This window comes from Tachypleus tridentatus, chromosome 8 (genome assembly GCF_004210375.1).
Source record: "Tachypleus tridentatus isolate NWPU-2018 chromosome 8, ASM421037v1, whole genome shotgun sequence".
Lineage (NCBI taxonomy): Eukaryota > Metazoa > Arthropoda > Merostomata > Xiphosura > Limulidae > Tachypleus > Tachypleus tridentatus.
In genome coordinates this window covers 122,653,381-122,676,019 of record NC_134832.1, presented here as the reverse complement: position 1 = coordinate 122,676,019, position 22,639 = coordinate 122,653,381, and the positions used below count along the sequence as shown (strand labels likewise).

General features: G+C 34.8%; 1 long non-coding RNA gene across 1 annotated transcript; it reads left to right on the top strand.

Annotated features, from left to right (window-relative positions):
* The first annotated feature begins 3,098 nt into the window (after nt 1-3,098).
* Nucleotides 3,099-21,635, top strand: LOC143224273 (uncharacterized). Its single transcript, XR_013013306.1, has 3 exons — nt 3,099-3,456; nt 3,828-3,925; nt 20,656-21,635. It is a non-coding gene; the product is annotated as an uncharacterized LOC143224273 (long non-coding RNA).
* Nucleotides 21,636-22,639: the final 1,004 nt, after the last annotated feature.

Below are 22,639 nucleotides of genomic sequence, written 5' to 3'. Positions count from 1 at the left end.
TAGGGACGGCTAGCACAGATAGCCCTCTAGTAGCTTTGTGCGAAATTAAAAAACAACAACAATTAAAACGTAAACTTATTATCTCACTTTAAGTGAAATTTAAATATTTTTAGTTTAATTCTCTGTTTCATACTATTTTAATAAAAACATTATTTTTTAGAAATACCGTTATCGTCTAATGTATTTTATTCCTAAAACCACAGAAAAATGCATACTTTATTTATTTTGATGTGGACATATATATACAATCTTAGTTAACTAGTATGCTCAATGCAGCGGACTTGAGGATGTGCAGATAGTTTAATTAATGTTATAATTACACTATATAACAAAATTTTTACTTTTTCTTGTTCCTGGGAAAAAATGTTTTATTCCCCAATTGCTTATGCCTAAAGTAAATGGAAAAGACCTATTTTTCTGTTCAAACTTTGCTTTTGTGACTTGGGTTATGAAATTTTCAAACTTACCCATTTTCCAGAACATTCCAGGTAGATTCAGTGCTGAGTAGCTGATAGAGAATTTTCTCTAACTTACAAGAATTTCCAAGAACTTTCTAGAATGTAAAACTTACGAGAATTTTCAAGAACCTTTTAGACTTTCTAGAACTTTCCATAGTAATATATATACAGGGGCTCACCACTTCAGTTTAGTTCTAGCTGCCTAAGTGAACACACAGACCTATGTGATTTTATCAGAGATGACATCAAGAAGCTGCAAGCATTTTCCAGATGTGTTCTGTTGTGTATGTTGGCAATTTATCAAGACAAGAGCGAAAAAGTACTCTATGACAGCATCTGCTAAAATGTATGAAGCCTACAAGGCATATTTCGGCATGGCTGTCGGGAATCAAGACAAACCCTAGGCACCTCATTTTACCTGCGAGCACTGCAAAAAAACTCTAGAAGGTAGGACGGACAATTTTTACTTGCTTGAATAGCAAGATTTTATATTATATAAATTTTAGACCGTTGAAAATTTCAATATCTTTCGGTGCACCTCAAAGAGGAATACAACAGCGTCAAGACCTTGTTAGAAGTCTTGAAGTATGATGAGTATGGCTGGGAGGTTATCAGAGACTTCAAACTGGTGGCATTCCTGATGGGTCTCCAAGGAGGCTCTACTATGTTTTCCTGTTATCTTTGCCTTTAGGACAGCAGGGACACCGCAGCACACTATAACAGGAAGCACTGGCCACAACAGACCAAGTTCTCTGTGGGGAGGTGCAATCTCAAGTGTGAGCCACTAGTGGACCTCCAGAAGGTGTTGTTCCCACCATTGCACAAAAAAATTGGGTCTTACGAAACAATTTGTCACAGCTCTTGATAAGGAGTCTGCAGCCTTCAAGCACCTTCGAGACTTCTTCCCTCAGCTGGTGTCTTCGTTGAATCACAAATAAAGAAGATTCTGGTGTGTACAGAATTCCATAAGAAGCGCAGTAGGAAGGGAGAAAAAGCTTCGGGCAGCTTTGTCACAGTGGTTGGGGATTCTTGGGCAATCACAAGGCCGAAAATTATGTGGAACTAGTTGAGGCTCTGGGGAGGAACTACGGCAAAATGGACTGCAGGATGTCCCTGAAAGTCCATATCCTTGACGCTCATCTTGATAAATTCAAGGAGAACATGGGAGCATTTCCACCAAGATATACTGAACTTTAAACGCCGCTAGCAAGGAGCGTATAACGAAAACATATGGGACACTATATTTGGGGGGTGATACGTGAAAGTGATTTACATTACAGTCGTAAATCTTGAAAAACTACTCACTTCTAAACATTTGTGTATAACTTTAGTATAAATACATGTAAATCTTGATTCATATGTTGTTTTATTTAGACTTTATGTAAATGAAAATGTGCAAATTTGCCCGCTTTTACATAGAAAATAGGTTAATTTCTAAATTTCATTATCCAGATCACAAAAGCAAAGTTTGAAGGGAATAATGGCCATTTTCTGTACTTTTACAACATAAGCAATTACAAAATAACACACTATCCAGGAACACAATTTGTGTTACATAGTGTTATGATAGTTTTATAAGTGATAGAGTCCCATTAATGTCTAACAAAAACATGTTTCACAGAAGGAATTGCTATAAACACTCAAGAACACTATAGATACAGATTGTTTTGTGCAGCCGAAATGTTAAAAGGACTATACGTTAAACTATTTAAGAAAATTGATACAAACCAGGACAGCTTTTCTATTTCTAAAAAACAAAAGTTAAAGGTGCATCTCAAACAGAGGTAAGTTTTCTAATGTTTTAGGACATTCTACACCGTATTTCATTTTAATGATAAATAAGTGGAATCATTCTATGAGGTATCTGTAAACCACGTTAAACTTTTATATATTTGTTTCTGGGTTAGTCTATACTAAAAAAAATCTATATAATCCATGCAAATTTTTTATATATGCTCCTCAGGTAGGTTGTACTAAAACGTTTATATAATCTACGTAAAATTTCTTGTTACGCTTTTCAATATTATACTACTGAATCTATTATACAACGTTTATATAATACACATAAACCTTATATGTACATTTTTCAGATATAGGCCACACTAGAACATTTATATAATCTATATAACCTTATATGTGCTTCTCAGATAGAATCTACACTAGAACATTTATATAGTCTATATAAACCTTATGTTTGCACTCTTCTGATAGAACCTATACTAGAACATTTATAAAATATATATAAACCTTATATGTGCACTTTTCAGATAGAACCTATACTAGAACATTTATAAAATATATATAAATCTTATGTGTGCACTTCTCAGATAGAACCTACACTAGAACATTTATATAATCTATATAAACCTTGTATGTGCACTTCTCAGATAGAACATTTATATAATCTATATAAACCTTACATGTGCACTTCTCAGATAGAACCTACACCAGAACATTTATATAGTGAATATAAACCTGATATGTGCACTTCTCAGATAGAACCTGTACTAGAATCTTTATATAATCCGTGTAATACTTCCATGTACACTTCTTAGATAATATACACTAGTGTACAAGTATGTATTCAACATTTATAGTAAAAGCGGATTTTTAGTGTTGCTACTTTCTATCAAGATAATTCTGTAACAGTAGAACCAAGATAATAGAAAATAAATGAGCAAATACGAGTTTTTAATTTGAAAACTTTGTCTTCATTTCTCGTTTCGGTATTTCAGTTCCAGTAGTGTACGTTTTCATTAGGACACCCCTTCAGTGTTAAAATAGAATATCTGTGTGAGTTCCTTAATCAGCGAACATGTTTCATTTTCTTCTCAGTGCGGCTATTTTGTGGCGTTCCACTTTATATACGTTGTTACCACACCGAAAACGTAATTTCATTTGTTAGAGACATTCCGCAAACAAATCTCATTCGTTGTTAATCAAGATTTTGGACAGAACCAAACAAACCTCATTATCAGAGCAGCCAATTACAATGTCGGTGAGGCAACCTATTTTATTGCATGGTTTAGAAGAATACATAGTAATCTCGAAAGCATAGGGAAATAATTTCTACTCATTTACTCGGAAGTTTCATGTTTGAATTAAGATTAGTTTGGAACTCTGATTTGAAATCTTCTCTCTTTGAATTGAACAAGAAGAAAAATAATCCCATGTTTTAAAATGTTTTATAACGTCAATCGCTTATGTACATCCAAAGTTAAATTCAAATGGTTTTGGTGAACAATTAATTCGTATTCTAGCATACATTTAGCAGTTAATTATTTCAGCTTATAAATAATTTTCTTTTTTTTGTTTTCGAAAAGAGATTGCTCTTAACTCATTTAACAATCTTATAATTGTGTTTCCTAGAATCAAACAACACAACTTTATCTAATGGACAACAATGTTTGATTACTGACGAGAGGAGCACGAAGAAAACGAAAGGTACAGAGTTTTAGTACAAAAAGGTTTGTATAATTTCACTTGTATTCGTTTTAGGTAAATATTAATCAACTATGATTTTATTTCGTACATTTTGGGTATTTACTAATAAGAAGAAGTCGAGGTCATAAAATGGTCAAGTTCGAAAGTGCAGACTTGTATCATATACTGAGACAATATCTTTAAAGATACGTGGAGAGCCCCCTAGCTGCAAGTTGCTGTGTGTTATAATGCTACAATACATACATTGAATATAATATCCAAGTACAAGATAGTGTACCATATAAAGTTAGAAAACATGTTCCAAAGAATTTGCAGCTTCGAGACATTATATATGCAATACTACGTATAGCGTTGCATTACAAATTACGAATAATACATAACTGCAAGATACTGTAGAACATAAAACGACTGAACAATAATCAAAGTAATAAAGAAATAAACGTTACACTACACAATATGAAAAACTTTCTAAAAAGAAGAAAATCAGTGTTAGACAAACAATGTGGAGAACCTGATAAGGCTTAATGTTTGTTACTAAAGTCAGTTAAACGGCAGAATTTTGTTTCAAATTCCTTTTTATTTTGAAATTCCTATATTACATGTATGTAAGTAGCATTTTGGATAAAGTTGTTTCTCTTATGGTCCAACTCACTTGACGAGTTTTGGTATTAAAAGAAAAAAAATCTCTCAGACAGTGAGTTGGGTGAGAAAAGCTCTGGTGTGCCATCTTTACACATCTATGATTTCTTGTCTGAAGTGGTTAAAGCGAGATGAATGTGACAAAACGTTTATTAGGCTTCGCCAGGTTTTCAGTGTTTAAACGATAAATTCAAAGAACCTGCACCTACCTACAAGTGAATGTATTGTTACTGTTGTAGTACAATTTAATATACTTTTAGTTGCAATATAATGTATAAAAAACGTAATACTAAACTATATGTAAAGAGTATAACAAAGTGTTATTACTACTATGAGTTATAAAGGATAAGTAACTACAAAGTGTTTCAATAAAAATAACAAGTATAATTTGTTGATGCAAAGTGCGTCAGATCACAACTTAAACACTTTATGCGATCTATTATTACGGTCTACTTCAAACCGCACTTTAAGTATAACATGTTGCCACAAGGTATTCTGCACCATATCTTCAGCACTATGGATAATTTGTTGCCACAAGGTACTCTAACCATATCTTCAGCACTATGAATAACCTGTTACTACAAGGACATAGAAATAAACCGTATCCTTGATGCTTTATGTAATTTAATACTACAAGTTTCTAGCCATCTATGGCTTTGTGGTGGTTACTCCAGAATCTGAGTGCCCAAAATCGTTGCCATAAAAATGCATCCCACATTTTGGGACCTTGGATGCGCTATAAGCGTGACATTTAAATTCACTATTCCATTAGAGTTGCCCCAGAGTTGACGGTTGGTACTGTTAACTAACTGGCTTACATTTATACCAGTCTGTCAGTTTGAAATTAGTGACAGTTAACGCAGATAGCCCTGGTGTAACTTTGCTCGAACTTCGGAAAGAAAAGAACAAACAAGCAAGCAGGGTTTAATGTAAAGCAGCGGAGACTAGGTTAGGCATCTACTGTATTCTTTAACTTAAAAATGATGTGCAATATGTGGCTAAGAAGACTCTAGTATTTTTACATGTGTATAATCTGTTCGCTGAAAGTTATATCAAGACATCTTACAAACTACGAATGACCTATTGCTGGTAGTGTTACGCATTTAAATTTATCTCGGAGGAGCTTCAATTTATTATGTTACATACAAAAATTTGAAATAGCCTGAAACTACGAAAAGTTGTAATATAAGTTAGAAGTTAAATAAATGTTGATATGTATCAGTTTTATGACGTTTGCCAACAAGATTGAAACACACAATTTGCTTTCTTAATACAAATATATTTTAATATACGAACAATACAATTTATAATAACGGTTATTACAAATAATGATTTTTATATAAAAGTTTTACAAACAATATTTAGTCTTCTCTTTGTTCTGGAACTGGACATTTTTTGTCCTGGGTTCACGATGAGCGAATTAATTCTTAGTTGATATAGGTACAATTCACTTAATAGGAAGCTAGCTAGCTCTTTACACGAATTTTTCACAGCTGAACTTATACAATGGCTTCGTAGAAATACTAACGTCCGAAGTTATTTTTCTGAAGTTAAACGGTATGTAATGTTCGAAATCTATAGCGTTCCTGGCTAAATACTTGTAGATTCCCGATTAAAAAGCGTTTACCACAGTTATAGTTTCTGAGGTTTATAGTATGCCAATTGTAGCGAACCAATAACATAAACTGTCTCCCTATGTGTTGCGATGGCCATCTTTTAGAATCGTTAGGAGAGGTTTTAGCAATTTCAGTTGAAAACAATGCTGTCAATCACTAGTATTTGCATACAGACATAATACATTATTGATTCTTACACTAGATAACATTCTACACTTTTAATGAATAGGCGGGAGTTTCGCAATACCGATTTAACTGACATGTTTCAAATATATATTTAACGTTATTAATATAAATATAAAATAGTGAATCTGTTACACTAGTTATTTTAAAACATATTGTAAATTGGTTGGAGTATCCGTCCCCTGGACAGATCTTATGCGCATTCATGATTAATGAAAGGTTATCTCAGTTCCTTCCCTTATATATAATTGTAAATACGCAAAGCGCCCATAAAAATAGCAAAACATAAAACGTGAAACCACAAATTTGCATGGATCCAACAAACCTTCATACCAAATTAGGTGAAGATCCATCAACAGGGGGAAAAATAGGGGTAGAAAATGCAAAAACGTTCACAAAAACCGTAAAACGCAAAGTTTAGAATTTGTATAAACCCCCAAATGGACCTAATGAACCTCTACACCAATTCTGGCGAAGATCCATCTACGCCCTGTGAAGTAGTTATATAAACATACAGATAGCACTATTATATTTGTATAGATATTGTATATATTTTTTGCCACAAGTAATCATAAGTACCACATATATTCTATTACTATATTTCATGCCATAATTTATATCATAAAATATCTGTTGCCATGAGTCACTTTAAACCTTAAATAATATTTATGTATGTGTATATGTATAACATTTTACTGGATGAATATTTTACTAACATTTTTACTTTAAAATATTTCAGTGTTAACTGCTTAAATGATACTTTCCAGTTAAAATATCACAACATTGTTCTTATTATCTCAATTATTTTTTGCAAAACAATAACAGGAAGTGAGAGACCAATCTATTCTTAGACTTATCACATGTCATTATGTTAAACCAATTTCAGTTTAAAGCTTCATCACTCACCGTGGCCAGGTGGTTAGGGCACTCGACTAGTAAATTGAGGATCGCAGGTTCGAATCCCCGTCGCACCAAACATGCTCGCCTTCTCAGCCGTGGGGGCATTATAATGCAGTCAATCCTACTATTCATTGGTAAAAGAGTAGCCCAAGAGTTGGCGGTGGATGGTGATGACTAGCTGCCTTCCTTCTAGTCTTACAGTGCTAAATTAGGGAAGGCTAAAGCAGATAGACCTCGTGTATCTTTGCGCGAAATTAAAACAAACACTCACAAACGTATTTATCAAGAACTTAGCAATGTCAAAAAACTGTTAAAAATTTCATTGTTAGCTCCACTATTTTTGCTAGTTCTCTGAACGCACGATTGTTATTTATAAAACAGCGATTTTAGTAGAATGCTTCAGTTAAAAACGAACTACTTTTTACGTTTGATTTTAATATTTCATAATGATGACGGACTACAGTAACACAATAATGAATAACCTTATCACTACAATTAGAAATGTTACTCGTTTCTTGAGCTTCTTTACTTTCGTTTCTTTGGAGTAGTCTTTGTATAGACGAGGCAGAGATTCGTCGTTCAAGATATTTGAGTCTGACTACAGTACCAATAATCAGCTGAGCAACTTTTAGGGTACCACGCTTATGGTTGAATAGAAACCCTGAAGTTTTTCTTGTTTCAGAGCCTATTTTGCAATTCGAGAAAAGAGCTGTTTTGGTTTGTATTGCATATAGATATTTTTTCTTTTGGATAAAATATACATATTTTTTTGCCTTTTAAAACTTAAATTGCAAACTTTTACAAGAAACAAATTCATGATCAAATCTTTGCCTTGGATTATTAATTTGTTGTATCGTTATATGTGTTTGTTGTACTTGTGGTGTGATAAGGTGACACACCAAGCACACTTACTTTTGATGAAAGGAATAAAAACAATGGAGAGAGAGAACAGAAATATAACAATAGAAAGGTGAATAAACTAAAACTAAATAAGGCCTTGCATGGTCCAGTAATTAGGACATTCGACTCGCAATATCTGGGTCATGAATTCGAATCCCATTACTGAACATGCTCGCCCTTTCAGCCATCTAGACATTATAATGTTTTTTTTTAATTTCGTGCAAAGATACTCGAGAGATATCTGCGTTAGCCGTCCCTAATTTAGCAGTGCAAGACTAGAAGGAAGGCAGCTAGTCATCACCACCCACCGACAACTCTTGGGCTACTCTTTTACCAACGAATAATGGGATTTAGCGTCACTTTATAACGCCCCTACGGCTGAAAAGGCGAGCATGTTTGGTGCAACGGGGACGCGAACCCGCCACCCTCAAGTCGCATGCCTTAACCCACCTGGCCATGCCGGGCCTAATGTAATGGTCAATGTTAGTTGTTTGTTTTTAACGGGAAGTCCAAGCCTATCACTTCGAAATTAAAGACGGTTAGCACAGCTAGTCCCCGAGATGTCTTGTGGAAAATTCGACAAAAAATAAACTAATTAGATAATAAGTTATAAAAAAGTAGTCATAATAGTGCTTTGTCTCTATACTTATAACCCGTAAAGGACGAGTTGAGAACACGATGTTTAAGTCATTAATAATAACCTTTTGATATGTTAAAGGAAGAAATAATTAAATAAAATGTGTATTTTCCATAATTTCTTATTTTTTTCAGCTAAAATTTTGTTTGCTGAGATTTAGTTGGTCTGTTAAGTGTTGAGGTTAAGTAAAGACCTTGTTCTGAGCCGATAAAAAAGGTGGAATCATATTGATGCAGCCTTTTTATAGGGACCCTCTATCAATTATATCAATGCAGCCTTTTTATAGGGACCTTCTATCAATTATATTAATGCAGCCTTTTTATAGGGACCCTCTATCAATTATATTAATGCAGCCTTTTTATAGGGACCCTCTATCAATTATATTAATGCAGCCTTTTTATAGGGACCCTCTATCAATTATATTAATGCAGCCTTTTATAGGACCCTCTATCAATTATATTAATGCAGCCTTTTATAGGACCCTCTATCAATTATATTAATGCAGCCTTTTATAGGACCTTCTATCAATTATATTAATGCAGCCTTTTAATGCAGCCTTTTATAGGGACCCTCTATCAATTATATTAATGCAGCCTTTTATAGGGACCTTTTATCAATTATATTAATGCAGCCTTTTTATAGGGACCTTCTATCAATTATATTAATGCAGCCTTTTTATAGGGACCCTCTATCAATTATATTAATGCAGCCTTTTTATAGGGACCCTCTATCAATGCTTAACTAACAATAAAACGATTGTTTTTAAACACAGGTAACATCTTCATTAATAAATAAGTTATCCATATGTTTTATTATAAGAACAGAGGACAGTTTTAAAATATAAAACAATTTTTGCTATAAATGTTCTTAGGATATTATATCAAGTCTTCATGATTATGAAATATGATTTGTTATAGTTATGACGTAGGTTTATTCATCTTCAAACAGAAATGCTTCTAAACGCAAGCAGGAAATAAAACATACCCTATGTTCACCTCCCCAGACGTATGTTTAGAATTCAACCTTTCATCAAGTATTCAATGCAATGTACAGGCAGATCTTGTTAAAGTATTACATTTTGTCAAACATATCAACATGACGTATGGGCAGACACTGTTAATACACAACCTTTCGTCAAATATTCCATATCACGTACAGTCAAAAACTGTTAAAATATAACCTTTCTCTAATATTTCGTGTCACGTAGAAGCAGACAGCATTAACATATAACATTTTTTAAAATATATTTTGCCATGTTTAGACAGACACTGTTAAAGCATAACCATTCGTCAAATATTCCATGTCAAGTACGGGCAGACGATATAAATGTATGCCAATTCTTCAAATATTCTGCGTTATATACAAACATTAATGAAGTGTAACCTTCTGCTGAACCATGTTTGTCTTGTAGAGTCAAACGTCATGGAAGTATAACCTCTATTTAATTAGTTGTATCATAGCTAGACATACACGAATTGAAAGTTATCCTTTCTTTAAATCCGTCGTATCTTGTAAGGTACTCCTCGCAGCCGTTTATCATGTTCAGTTAAACTCGAGCCGGTGTATCGTGATAAAAATAGGTTTAAACTAATGTTTTTCCCTTACCCACGGCCTCCTAGTGGCTGAGCGGTATGTCTGTGGATTTACAATGCTAAAAACCGGGTTTCGATACCCGTGGTGGGCAGTGCACAGATAGCCTATTGTGTAGCTTTGTGCTTAATTCAAAAGAACATAAACCCTTACCCACCTCATCGTTTCTTGTACAGAAATTTGTCGAAAGATAACATAGGCTTGCGAATTTATACTTCAGAAAAGTTGTTTTGGTTTTATTAACGGATTTTCCATAATTCAGCTACGCAGATTTCGAAAAATAATACCCTTTCATTCCCTATCACATAAGGTTTTTTTTTTTTACAAAATCAGGAAGAAAAACTTGTTACTTAGATGGAATTATTATTTCGTTTACCACAATGAACTTTTCTTATTGTTATGTTTGGGTTCTAGAACGATTATTAAGACTCTCACGTCGCAATTGGTCTAGAGCAATCTATAGCCAGTGGTTGTCAACGTTTTCAGCAGAACAAAATGTGACCAAATTTCAATGAAAATGATTCACTTATGTAAAAGTACACATGAAGTTTTGCGAAAAATCTGTACGTGATGAAGTAAAATGGATGTCATTTACGGATTTAGCTGACAGTAATTACCGTAGAACATGTGGAAAATTTCGAAACAATAAAATCATCGCAGGCTAATTCCGTTTCGTCTTGCACAGATGTAAGTTGAAATATTACCCTTCAGTAGATGCCTAGTGTCACTTACATACGTGGGCTCAAGTGAACCCTTTGTCCCTTCCCCTTTACAGTAAAAAAAAAAAATTGTTTGTTAAATGTGCTATTTGTAAGCTGTACAAGAGATATAATGTGTTATTGTTAAACGGCAGCTTCGATCACCAGCCTCAGTGGTTTACGTGCTGTAACATAATAATTGTTATATAACATAATAACATAATAATTTACTTTACTCCAAAATAATCAGTAGTGGCCTAATATTTATCGTACGAGAACTTTGAACCAGAAGATTCGTCGATCATATGCCATTGCCTCAGTGACGGACTCGGTACCTCAGAGCTTTGGTGCGCTATAAGAGTGGCAGTCAATTCAAACGTCACTGCCCGACAATAGTTGGCGGTGGGTGATGTTGATTAGCCACCTTCCTTTTAATGTATCACTTCTAAAGCAAAGAAGGCTATGCGCTAGGCTCCTGTGTAATTTCGAGAAAGAAATTAAAACAAGTAAGTATCATTCATACTTTTAAAATAAAATATAAAGTTAAAATAATTTTAATTGGAAAAGTACCAAGATGTTTGGTAAAACAGAATTATGTTATATTTAGTAAACTTCAATGAATCAATAAATCTGCCTCAACTAATGCCTTGTTTGGTTTGTTTTGAATTTCGTACAAAGCTACACGAGGGGTATCTGCAGTAGTCGTCCCTAATTTAACACTGTAAGACAAGAGAGAAGGGAACTAGTCATCACTGCATAGCGCCAAGTCTTATGCTACTCTTTTGACCACTACATAAAACACCACCATTGCTGAAAGGCAAGCATGTTTGGTGTGGCTGGGATTCGAACCCGTGACCTTCAGCTTACAAGTTGAGCGCCAGTCCTGGAATAATGTAATATTGAACATTTTAATATAAGGTGTAAAAAAAGAAAAGAGATATACAACCTGAATAAAATGCTAATAATTCAGAAATGTACAGATATGTAGTTTTTTAGTTTTCGTATATTTGGATACTCGTAGTAAGTTACAGAAAGAGCTATCTGTGTTTAACCGTCCCTAGTATTGAGCTAACAATACTTGTCGTTAATATTATTGTTTTTCATGCAAAAACAGGCAAAGGAATATCTACTTTCTGTCCACCGATACTAATTTCAGCTTTGCAATTCTATAACATTATTGCCAATCCATCGGTGGACACTAACAGGCTAGAGGGAAGGTAACTAGCCAACAGCACCGAATGCTCACTTTTGTCTCGCCGGATTACGTGTTTTGACTGTCGTTCTTATAACTCAAGCATTGTTCCAAACTTTAGAGCGCGATTTATTTTGAATTTTTGCTGTGACGGGACGCAAACAACGGATCCGCAGACCCATAACCAAACTTAGTGACTACTGCGCAGAAAATTTATTTAAATTTTTATCTTTGGAACTAGTTATCGTAACTTTCCATCGAAGTAAGTTACTCATACAGGGATCAGAAATAGAATTCACACAGTAAACAATGTAACTCCTTTAATACACATTTTTTACTTAAGAGCCTCGGGATTAGAATACATGGATTCACCAGCTGAGTTCCTTCACTGTTATCTAATATTTACGGTCGTAATCGTCTATTGGGGAAAGAAAACGAATAAGATATTAAACGGAGGATTATTAAACATTATCTAAGTAAGTAAGCCTTGAATTTTATAATTAATTCAGAAGCATGGCTAGATAATTAAAGTCGTCACTGTTATTTCATGCCACAGAAACTATTGAAATATTGACCAACTATTTGTTTGTTTGTTTTGAATTTCGCGCAAAGCTACTTGAGGGCTATCTGCTCTAGCCGTCCCTAATTTAGCCAACTTTTGGGCTACTATTTTATTAACGAATAGTGGGATTGACCATCACATTATAACGCTCCCACGGCTGAAAGGGCGAGCATGTTTGGTGCGAACGGGATTCGAACCCGCTAGCTTCCGATTACGAGTCGAACGCCTTAACTAAATATCTGCCATATTTGTTAAAAGTCAAACTCTCATTGATGAAATGTCTGAAGTCACATCTATGGGTATTTTAAACACGTGCCTCACATTAGTTTATTTGTTAAGCCTCTCAGTGACACAGCGGCACGTATGTGAATTTATACTGCTAGAAACCGAGCACAGATAGCTCTTTATGTCGCTTTATGTTTAACAACAGTTATTTTTTTTAATATTTTAATTATGAACGAAAATTTAATAATTAAAAACACGAAAAAATCTTGAATAATATACTACTAATATGGAATAATTATTTAGAGAAAAACTGATAATGTATGAAAGTATTATCAAGAATGAAATGTTTTGTTTGTTTTGAGTTTTGCACAAAGCTACTCGAGGGCTATCTGTGCTAGCCGTCCCTAATTTAGCAGTGTAAGACTAGAGAGAAGGCAGCTAATCATCACCACCCACCGCCAACTCTTGGGCTGCTCTTTTACCAACGAATAGTGAGATTGACCGTTACATTATAACGCCCCTACTGCTGAAAGGGCGAGCATGTTTGGCGCGACGGGGATGCGAACCCGCAACCCTCAGATTAGGAGTCGTACGCCTTAACACGCTTGGCCATGCCGGGCCAAGAATGAAGTGAAAATCACTTCATCCGTTTCATTTGTTGTTGTTTTTTTGTTTTCTTTATTATTTCGCGCAAAGGTACTCGAGGCTTTATACGCGAAGCCGTCCCTAATTTAGCAATGAAAGACTAGAGGGAAAGCAGCTAGTCATCCTCACCCACCGCCAACTCTTGGGCTACTCTTTTACCAACGAATAGTGGAATTGCCCGTGATGTTATAATGCCCGCATGGCTGAAAGGATGAGTATGTTTGGTGTGATGGGCTCGACCCTCATATTACGAATAGAGTGCTTTAATCACCTGGCCAGGCCGGGCCTCATTTGTTGTTAAACATAAAACCAAACAACCTCTGTTTTTAGTGTTATAGGCCCTCTGAGTTACCTCTGAGCAACTGGGAGCCACTGTATACGAAATAATATGTTAATAAATTATTTAATTTATTATTTTTCACATTTGTGGAAGTGTCTTTATTATAACAAGCGGAAACGCCTCCCCGCGGACTGTTTGTTTATGCTAGTAATTAATAATTATAGTATTTATACTTCATTAAAGAAATATTTAGGAAAAGGGTAAAAATTCTTTAAATTTTTTTTTTCTGGGGAAATGTTCAGATTAAGCTCGTTAGTCATATGCAAATTACTAAATCAAAATGATTTAATGTACAGAGCTCAAAATCATAAAAACTATAATGTTTGTACATATATTAAAAATTATACTGTGTATTGGAAACTATAATTGTTTTTTTTTTCTCAAGAACCCCAATTTCTTAGTGCTACATTTGAAAATCACTTCAGTAAAGATATAATTAAAACTTCACGTACAATCTTGGTGAAAGTCGGTTCTTATTATGAGAAGGGCCCGGCATGGCCAAGCGTGTTAAGGCGTGTGATTCGTAATCTGAGGATCACGGGTTCGCACACCGTCGCGCCAAACATGCTCACCCCTTCAGCCATGGGGCCGTTATAATGTTGTGGTCAATCCTACTATTCGTTGGTAAAAGAGTAGCCCAAGAGTTGGCGGTTAGTGGTGATGACTATCTGCACACCCTGTAGTCTTACACTACTAAATTAGGGACGGCTAGCACAGATAGCCCTCGAGTAGCTTTGTGCGAAATTCAAAAAACAAGCAAACGTATTGTGAGGATAGTAGTTTTATTTAAAACTGTATTATATCATAACGAAATAGTTGTTCCACATACTATGATTAGTTTTCTAATTATCTGAACCTTGAATGTGCCCAAAGTGTGAAATATTTTATGGAATTTTGTTTGTGGTGTTATTCTATAGATGGCGCAGTTTTGGTTACATATATATATAGTAGCATGACCAAGCGTGTTAAGGCGTGCGACCCGTAATCTGAGGGTAGCAGGTTCGCATCCCTGTCGAGCCAAACATGTTCGCCCTTTCAGCCGTGGGGGCGTTATAATGTAACGGTCAATCCCACTATTCGTTGATAAAAGAGTAGCCCAAGAGTTGGCGGCTGGTTGTGATGACTATTTGCACTCCCTGTAGTCTTACACTACTAAATTAGGGACGGCTAGCACAGATAGCCCTTTAGTAGCTTTGTGCGAAATTCAAAAAACAAGCAAACTTATTGTGAGGATAGTAGTTTTATTTAAAACTGTATTATATCATAACGAAATAGTTGTTCCTCATACTATGGTTATTTTTAAAATTATCTGAACCTTGAATGTTCCCAGAGTGTGAAATATTTTATGGAATTGTGTTTGTGGTGTTATTCAATAGATGTCGCAGTTTTGGTTACATACATAGATACTAACATAGACACTACATCTATTATAAGAAGACTGTATGATATAATAAGGTTAGATGGTATGACAATATATTTTAGTACAGTTCCTAACAGTAATGTAGTTTTTATTACGTCTAAGACACGGTGTTGCCCAGACGTTAGCATGTTGGGTTGGGTTTTATAGGATTCGCGGTCGAGGTTGTGATGTCACAAAACAAAATCTGTACTTTCAGTTGTGGGCGTGTTATAAATAATAGCAGTCGTTCTCGTTATTTGGTTCCAGCAAACCGGAAGAAAGCACTTGGGACAGCGAAGGTTATTGACTGCCTTCCTTCCTAGTGGTTAGTGGTTTCAAACAACAATACTTGTATTTTTTTGTTAATATTATGATACTGAAAAGGCAAAAAATAAGATTGCTGAATATTTGCCTTTGCTTGAAAACCATAAGTTTGTTTGTTTTGTTTGTTTTTGAATTTCGCACAAAGCTACTCGAGGGCTATCTGTGCTAGCCGTCCCTAATTTAGCAGTGTAAGACCAGATGGAAGGCAGCTAGTCATCACCACCCACCGCCAACTCTTAGGCTATTCTTTTACCAACGAATAGTGGGATTGACCGTCACATTATAACGCCCACACGGCTGAAGGGGCGAGAATGTTTGGCGATACGGGGATGCGAACCCGCGACCCTCAGATTACGAGTCGCACGCCTTAACACGCTTGGCCATGCCGGGCGAAACCACAAGAAAGAGACAAGTGATCCTTCTACCGAACATGTTCAAGAACTGAGATAGAAAAGAATGGAAATTCCTCTTTTTTAAATAACAGCTTGTGTCGTTAGGTGTGTTCTTAAGCTAATGACACTTAATCTGTAGCTGTTATTGCTTGAGAATACACGTAGTGGCCAGGCATTGTCTACTCTCAAGCCGATGATAACCTGCATTCAACGTGTCAGCGTCTATTTGATCATCACTTGTGTTAAACATAATCTTTTGTTCATTCAAGTATGTCAAAATCTACTTAAGGTGCAGCTGGAATTGTTTAGGCTTCATGTATTAAACAAAGAAAATGCGGCTTTATTTCCAAATAAATCTCCTCGAAAACCAGACAATTACTTTTAGGAAGTTTCTATCTCATGTTTACGTACAGTGAGATAGTTGAAGTTAATATTAAATTGACCAATGATGATTTATTATCTATATCTTACTCTGTCAGGCCTAAAACTCATGAAGTATAGAAAAGATTTTGTTGCTCTTCACAAAAAAACTGATTTATTGTGTTATAACTACAATTTATTACGTATAATAAAATATCGCTTGCTTGTTTTTGAATTTTGCACAAAGCTCCACGAGGGCTATTTGCGCTAGCCGTCCCTAATTTAACAGTGCAAGACTAGAGAGAAGGCAACTAGTCATCACCACCCACCGCCAACTCTTGGGCTACTCTTTTACCAACGAATAGTTGGATTAACCACACATTATAACGCCCCCATGGCTAAAAGGGCGGACATGTTTGATGTGGCGGGGATTCGAACCTGCTACCCTTACATTACGAGTCGAGCACCGTAACCCACCTGACCATGTCAATATAATACTGAAATAATATTTTTATATTTAAAGTATGAACGCAGTTTGATCCTAAATAGGTTCGTGCTGAATAAAAAAACAGCTAAACATGACAAAACGTAATACAGGTAACGGTTGGAGCTGTTGACCATATTAAGAAATTGACAGGAAATAGTAGAAGCGTGTGATCAAAGGATAAATATCGTGTAGCGAATATTTTCTCTCCGCTGGTACATTAGCAAAACTACGGATTTACAACGTTAAAATCAGAGGTTCGATTTTCCTCAGTGGACTCAGCAGATAGCCTGATGATAGCGTTGTAAATCCGTAGACATACCGTTGTACTAGCGGGAGGCAAAATGTAAAAGAGCTTAAAGTATTGGTTGTATCGAAATGAATGATACCTTATGCTCTTGTGGGCTGAGCGAGCAGATCAGACGAATTAGGTATACCTGCCCATAATTTGAACCTCCTGCCAAGGAACCGAAACAAGAACATTAGTTGGTCCTTTGAATCGAATAACAGGATTGGCTATCTGTATGTAAAAACGGCTCGTTTGGATTGAGAAAATATTTTACGTAGAGGAGCGAACAACGTCTCGACCCTCTTAGGTCATCGTCAGGTTCACAAAAAAGAAAGAGGTAACTGACCTTTCAAACATGTGGTCAGCTTCCGGTCAGTTACCTCTTTCTTTCTTTGTGAACCTGACGATGACCGAAGAAGGTCGAAACGTTGTTCGCTCCTCTACGTAAAGTATTTTCTCAGCCCGAACGAGCCGTTTTTACATAAATATTTCTCTACAAGTGAGTTTTCTCGACATCACTGAGGGTTGGTTATCAATTTTATAATATGCGCAACATCGAAAGATTAGTAAGAGTTTAAAGCTATCGCGGCTTGAGCCTTAGGTTTTCCTATCAGCAACCTAGCATAACAAACACTATGACCACACCTAATTGTACTTAGAAAAGAATATTTAGGTATTTCAAGTGATGTAGTTCGGCCTACGGAACATGGGTGCTACACATCCGGATTGCACACCTCTTAATATTTCCCGAATTTTCGGATTTGAGAGGGTGGAAAACTTAAAGTGAAATAGTTTCTTTGGCATTCTTTTAGCTACTTTATTATATTCAGTTTGGAGCTACATACTGTGTACACTTACATATAATTAACTGTGGTAATATGGGTGATCATATATATTCAGCCTATACGTTACCTACAGTCCTTGGAATTCTTGCAGAAATTGAATTGTTTGTTTAGAGATTTCCACCAAGTGTGGAGTATATGTTATATATGTTACTATGGTTCATTGTAAATATAATGGTTTCCAGGTAAATTTTGTGTAAGATTCCCAATACTTGTTAGAAAGACATTAATATATTAATCATATGTTTAGTGGTTTCTCACTACTGCTTGTGAATATTTCTCAAAGAATGTTGCCTAAGCCATGAAACTGACCGCATGTTTAGAAGTTCCCCACTAAGTGCTCTGTGTGTGTGCCTTTTTTATACGTTGTTGTGGGTACTTAAAATTAAGCGTAGTTTAGTGTTTCCACCAAATGTGCAAACATTTCACTCACGTTGTTAAAAAGGCTTAAAATTAGTTATACGTTTACCGTTTTTCTATCATATCTTGTGCATATTTTCGTAGAGTGTGTAAAAACCACGGATACAAATGTGCGTTGAGTGTTTTTAACAGTTGTGCACGTGTGTTATTCGTCGCAAAGGTTTGAACTTGATCGTACGTTTAGTAATTTCCAACTGAATATTGTGAACATTTCTGCCACGTTGTTGAGACGCCAAGGAGTTAATCGTATGTTTAGTGGTTTCATACCAAACATTGTGAAAATGTCTCATGTGTTGTGTGGAAGTCATGGAATTACCCGTATTTTATTGTTTTCCCACTAAATTTTGTGTACTTTTCTCGCTCGTTGTTGGAGGGACTTCAAATTAATCGTACGTTTAGTGGTACGTTCTTAATGTTGCGTACATTTTCCTTGGGAAGACATTAACTAAATCTTAAGTTTCATTGTTTACTGCAATGTTTTGTAAATTTCTCGAACGTTATTGGAGGGCCTTGAAATTGATTGTGTGAATTTCTCATGCATCATAAGTGAGACTGGATATTAAGTGTAGTTTAGTGGTTTACCATTTACCATCAACTGTTCTATACAGTTACTGTAAGCTTTACGGAAATTCAAAAATGAATTGTATATTTATAAGTTTTCAACTATATGTTTTACAGTTCCCTTTTAGTATTGAGATAAACTAATTTACACATACCTCGAAGACTGAGGTCAACTAATTTACGTTTCGGACGCTCTGTCTAGATGAGTCTCTTTTATGGATTCAGATCGTGAAGTTAACAATTTTCTTAGAATAATCACATTAAGGAATTGTATGTTAAATGGAGAGTCCTGTAATTTGAAACCTTAAATCATAATTATAATGAGGACAATATATTTCGCATTAATCGGCCATCTGCGGCAGACCACTGAAGGCAGTTTTTGAGAAGCAATATTAAAACAACAACAACAACAAAAAATAATTACAATCCATAGAAATCAAGTATTTGACAAACAATACATAATTTTTAAAGTTGTTTGTTTTTGTTGTTTAGACTATCCAATCAACTTGACTTCGAGTGAAAATTTACTTCGCTTATTGTTTAATTTCGGCTACTCTTGAAGTATTCGAAACGTCTTCTTCACCCGTTGCATAGTTTCGTGTTCAATTTTTCTGATGACTTTGAACACAATGAGATTTGGGACAATATCACATTCACTTACTGCTTGCCGTACAATACTTGAAACGTGGATTAAGTTGTTTTTTTAAACGATTTAAACGTGTGTTTGGATTTTAACTTTTACTCGCAACTTAGGTAATTGAACTGTATTCAAAGAACTCGATTGAATAAGTTATTTTATCCTATTTTCTTATTATGATTTTAAGGCTTTAAAATTTATACAATATGAGTAGTCGATTTATTGACACCTAACTGCATTGTAAGACACTTTTCATAGTTTCGATCTCTTTTACAATTGTGACGTTACTAGTTTCCATAATGGTTGCTATTTTTATAGTTAATGTGTTTGGTTTACCGCGAATCAGCAGGCTGGTTAGTTGACAAATTGCGAGTTTTAATAAAACAGCAACTTAACGCCTAAGTACGTCATCACTCGACAAGACGTAACTCAAGAGTGATAATAAGATATTTTGCACATACAGCATATTTGTTATTATGACGACAACGATGTCCTTATTGCGCAGTCTCAGATCATAGCTGTGTTCTGTTTCTACAGGTAGACATGTCGTTTATATAAAAAAAAACTTAATAGAAATAGAGTAAGCGAATTTTGTCCTTCTGTATGAATGCGGATAGAAATACATCATCCATGTTCATACGATGAGACACAAAATGACTCATCCAAAAATACGTGATTTTCTTGAGGACTAAGCTGCCTTCTTCCTGTTCGGTAATATTTCTTAATTAAATTTTTTGAATTTATTTTTTTATCTTAAGTTGTTTATTGAAGTTATTTACAAGAGTGCTTATCAAATGTATAACAAAATATTATACGAGTTTCTGTGATTTATTTATAAAAGCAACAAGGTTAATCCTACTGTTGTATACTATTGTTAACGTTTTTGTTTCTATTTTTTACCTCTCGTATTTTTTTCAGTTGAAGAACATGCTCTGTGGAGGTGTGGCTCTGTTACACACACACATCGTTAAGCCTATTGCACAGAATAATTTATCGAAGTTTTCTCTTGCACCTTTCTTTCCTCTTGCTTTTTTATGGTTGATAAAAAACAGTGAAGCTCCTGACGTAAAGCAAATCTTCGTATCAGTGTGTTTTGAAATGAATAATGTTTAGTTTATTAGTTCATGTTACATGGTATGTTTTATTTGTGATTCTTTTTAACTGCCTTACAAATGCATAAGTAATAACTCTTGAAAGGTTACGCTGTAGTCAGAGATAAGGGAAAATAAAAGCGAAGACAAATAGTTGGAAAATATATAACTCTACACAATTTTGGATAGATTTTGTTCATTAATGGAGATATTCTGTCGCTATTCAGGTAGTAGTATAGAGAAAACACAACTATAGCTGTTTCCATGGTAACTGTCAAGTGCGTGTATGATAGTTATTGCTATAAGTTATAACAATAGGAGCTCGTGGGTACAATGTGGTATTGAAGCCTAGTAAGTCACTCTGACGTGCTTATATCAATTAGTGTTAACGTATAAACGTTGTCTACATTTTTGCACAGAAAAGCAACTTTATAATATGTATTACTGTGTCGTTTTACTACTAAGTACAGCAAAATGGCTGGTGTTAGAAGTCTATATGCTCATACGAAAACAGCTTCGGCATTAAAAAAAAACAGAAAAATTAACAATATAAAAACTTTAAATTGTATATAAATCCTAACTTATAAATGTGTCTCTTATTCTTTTAAAACTGCGGATGGATAGAAAAATACCTGAATAGCAATAGAAATATTTAATATAAAAAATTGAAACAGACCTGCGTACAAACTTTCAATGTGAAGCGCAAAAATAAACCAGTTATTTAGAAATAATTTGTCAGTTTCGCACATAATTAAACTATTGAATTAATCAAGCCAAAAAACAAAACAAAAAAAGCGAGGAACCTTTATCATAGAAACATCTGAAGCCTGAATAAAGTTGTCAGTTCTTTCATGCCAGTGTCTTATCCGTGTATGATTACTATAACTTTTACTTGTATGCTTTTGGATATTTGAACAAATTTACTCAAATCCGACGTGCGTTAACCGTCCCAAGCTTTAAGCAAAAACACTACAGGAAAGGCAGCTAATCAAAATAGTGGGATTTGACTGTCATGGTTCTAACGCACCTCTGAGGTAATAGTGTTTGGAGTACTGTTTTCTTTTTTGTGGTACAGAAATGAGAACAGTGAACCAGTGGTTACATAGTTGGTCTTATTATCTACCAGCTCATGATTACTGGATCATGGGCTAGTAGTATAGAGCCTAAATATAGCACATACTTCTCTTTATTTGGAAAACATAAAATTCAGATCGTAGCCCCATCTTAGTGCCATCTAACTATTGAGTGACTTTTTGTATGATGTTTCAGGTACATTTCATTAACTGCTAATTCAGTTGCGTTTTGGACTTGTCTTCGCCACAGTATCTCCGTTCATGAACTCTCGTGTAGTTTATAAATTGCAATACTTATTTTTTTGGGTTACATTATAACTACAGGTAGTTAAATAAGATAGTTTCCATAGCAAACTTCAAGTTACATAAAATAATTATCACAGCAATAATCAGTGATAATTTTGTCGGTTTAGAGGTATTGTAGCTTTCAACGGGAAACAATGAACAAATTGTTTCGTGTGATCATAGAAACTATTGCGAGTGGTATAGAGTTTGAACATAAATTTGATTCAGTGTTGTTCAATGTGTATTATCGATTAACACGATCACACAATTTTTACTAGCTGTATTTTATTATCAGAATAATATTTGCAGTTATATATTAATATCAGTATTAATAACAATAGTTTAATCCTGTGTAATACTCTAATTCTTAATATTATCGTTTCATTAAGTGTTTGTTTGTTTTTTGAATTTCGCGAAAAGCTTCTCGAGGGCTATCTGCGCTAGCCGTCCCTA